Source organism: Bactrocera oleae, chromosome 3 (assembly GCF_042242935.1).
Source record: "Bactrocera oleae isolate idBacOlea1 chromosome 3, idBacOlea1, whole genome shotgun sequence".
NCBI classification, from domain to species: Eukaryota; Metazoa; Arthropoda; class Insecta; order Diptera; family Tephritidae; genus Bactrocera; species Bactrocera oleae.
In genome coordinates this window covers 65,179,897-65,182,441 of record NC_091537.1, presented here as the reverse complement: position 1 = coordinate 65,182,441, position 2,545 = coordinate 65,179,897, and the positions used below count along the sequence as shown (strand labels likewise).

The window sequence follows — 2,545 nt, the reverse complement described above, 5'->3', positions numbered from 1 at the left end:
TTGCCCTAAAGTGAGGAGTACTTAGGTCCCTATTGAAAAACTTAAGTGAAAAAAATATACGTATCCTAATATATAACGCTAGAATAGCATTACTGTTGCTATTATCGCAACATTTATATGGGCTGACATTCTTCATTTTGTCGAACAATAATTGCTCTACACCTATTCTGTGACAAGTGGAATCCAATTCTCTAACAAAAATTGCTTCTACTGCTTTCAAATAATCTACAAATCCCTGTGGCGGCTTAATCAAATTGCACCTGTCCACTTGCCTTTCCTGCGTAAAGAGATATTCTAAAGAATTTTCGTCTCCTAAGTAGGGTAAAGGTTGGGAGCAAGTGTGTTTTAAATATTTTTAAATATAAGTAGCCGCTAAAATATGCAAATGCATTTTCTTTTAAAAAATCTACCTCAACATCATCTACCTCATTATTGCTTTCTAACCCTAGCCTGTTGAACAAATGTTCAGGTCGTGGAAGTCCTTGAAACTCTTGCCACGATAAGTCCTGCGTTACACGGTCATTACACACACTTTCTATCAATTGATACGAAGTATTAGGGGAAAAACTTTCGTTATTGTTAATAGGTTCGCAGTTTCCGTTCGTTACTAAATTAGCGTAACGCAATCCCCACGATTTCCTAAATAAAATGCAGAACATGTAAGGTGTTATCCTTACACTTCTACCACCGCCTCTCCTAATTTGTCCAAAATAATTTTCAAGACTGTCTTGACATAGCCGTCTCGTCTGTATATGTTGGAAGCCTGAGCGTGACAAGAATCGCCACAATCGTTTTAAACTATTTATATTAAGCATCCAACCCTTAAGGTAGTTGAAGGAGGAAGTAATATCAGCCCCGGTGTCATCGCTAACCCTAATTGTCTTTAAAAGTTTTATAGCCTCATCTAATAACTGAATTTGTTCGGTCGTTGCCGAAAAAACTTTTTTGCTAGGCAAAATAGCTACTATTAAAAATGTCAAACAATTTATTAATAAATAAAACATATTCCGCCGTATTGCAAAAACTAGGCGAAGGACAAGTTAAACGACCGGAACTATAAATGGATAACATTCCGGAAGCGACTGTGTCACTGAAGACTTGTCCTGCAAGTTTGACACTCATTTTGAAAATTATTGGGAAAAATATGTGCATCTGAAAGTTTCGGTGCACAACGAATAGCATTTTGTGAATCTTTTTTATAAAAGTGCACTATATCGGACCAACTTATCGGACGAGACTTGAAATTTACTTTTTTTTAGAATTTTCAAGACAATTTCTTGTATTTTTCAAAAGGTGGGGGCAGTCATTGAAAAAAAATACATTCTTGCTATTTACTTCAATGTATGGGTGTTCTCCTGAAACTCCCAAGACTCTAGCTAAATTGAGAAAATTAGATCCCTGATCACAAACAAAATGACATGGATTAAGACCTATGTTTTGCAACTGGGTAATGGCCTCAAATATATATTTTTTGGCTACATCCCCTTTACAGGAACCGTGGACAATAAAATATGATAGGGGGTGAGACCAAGGAGCTCCTATTCTCCTCCGCTATTCTACTTGTGCGATTTTCATCGCCATAATCCTCAACTCCTACAATTTTGTCAAATTTAGGTAAATATTGCATGTGACTCTTAAGTGCCATTTCGTCACACAAAATTGACACGAATTTTTGTTTCTGACTAAAGCCCCGGCTTCTCAACTCTAAACACCTAATACTGCTACTATTACATCCTGGATCACGGGGCTATTCCGAAACAAACTCGTCCAGAGTTCTCTCATCCGGAAACCTAAGGAGTGGCTTAAGGTGTCTATAAGCTAAAGGTGAAAGGAAGTAACACCTAAAGCCAGTGTTTTAAAATAATTGTCGTATCTACGACCGTTAGGGTTTCGGTTAAAATTTTTAACATTATTTTGTACAATGGCGCTTATCTGTGGAGGAAAATTACTACAAAAGTGACCTATTACATCAAAACCTTCCTCTTTCTCCTTTAACTCATTTTTTAATCTTTTATATTTCCTAGCTAAATTTTTTAATTGAAATTTGAGGTAACTAATTTCCCTTTCCTTTTCTTCTAGTTTATTTTTTAACTCAAAATTTTCCTCCACCAATTTCTGTTCCCTAAACGCCCCTGATACTAAATTCAAATTTGTTTGGATTCCTATATCTTTACAATGCATTCTATCAAATAACCCTATTTCTTCCTGGGCTTCTTTTGCCACAGATGCTAATAACATTAAATTGTTTGAGATATCGGGCGATTCCGCAATAACTGGCAAAAAATCTTAATTACCCAATTCGATTATTGAATTGGGACTATAAACCTCTTCAATACTGGGTTCGGACAAATTTGGCAAATGTATGTCCGGAACCGCATTTTTTTTAAATTTGTTTTTTAACTTCATGTGAATGGAGAAATGTCGATCGCACGCAAACAAATATTTATTTTTAATATGTCCTACACGCAAGCGTTGCAGCCAAATCAAATATCTAATCAAAATATAAATAAAAAAGTCCTAAGCCTTACAACCAAAATAAATTTAA

General features: G+C 35.5%; 1 pseudogene; it reads right to left on the bottom strand.

Moving 5' to 3' along the window:
- Positions 1–1,245: 1,245 nt before the first annotated feature.
- On the bottom strand, positions 1,246–2,181 carry LOC138856441 (uncharacterized; annotated as a pseudogene).
- Positions 2,182–2,545: the final 364 nt, after the last annotated feature.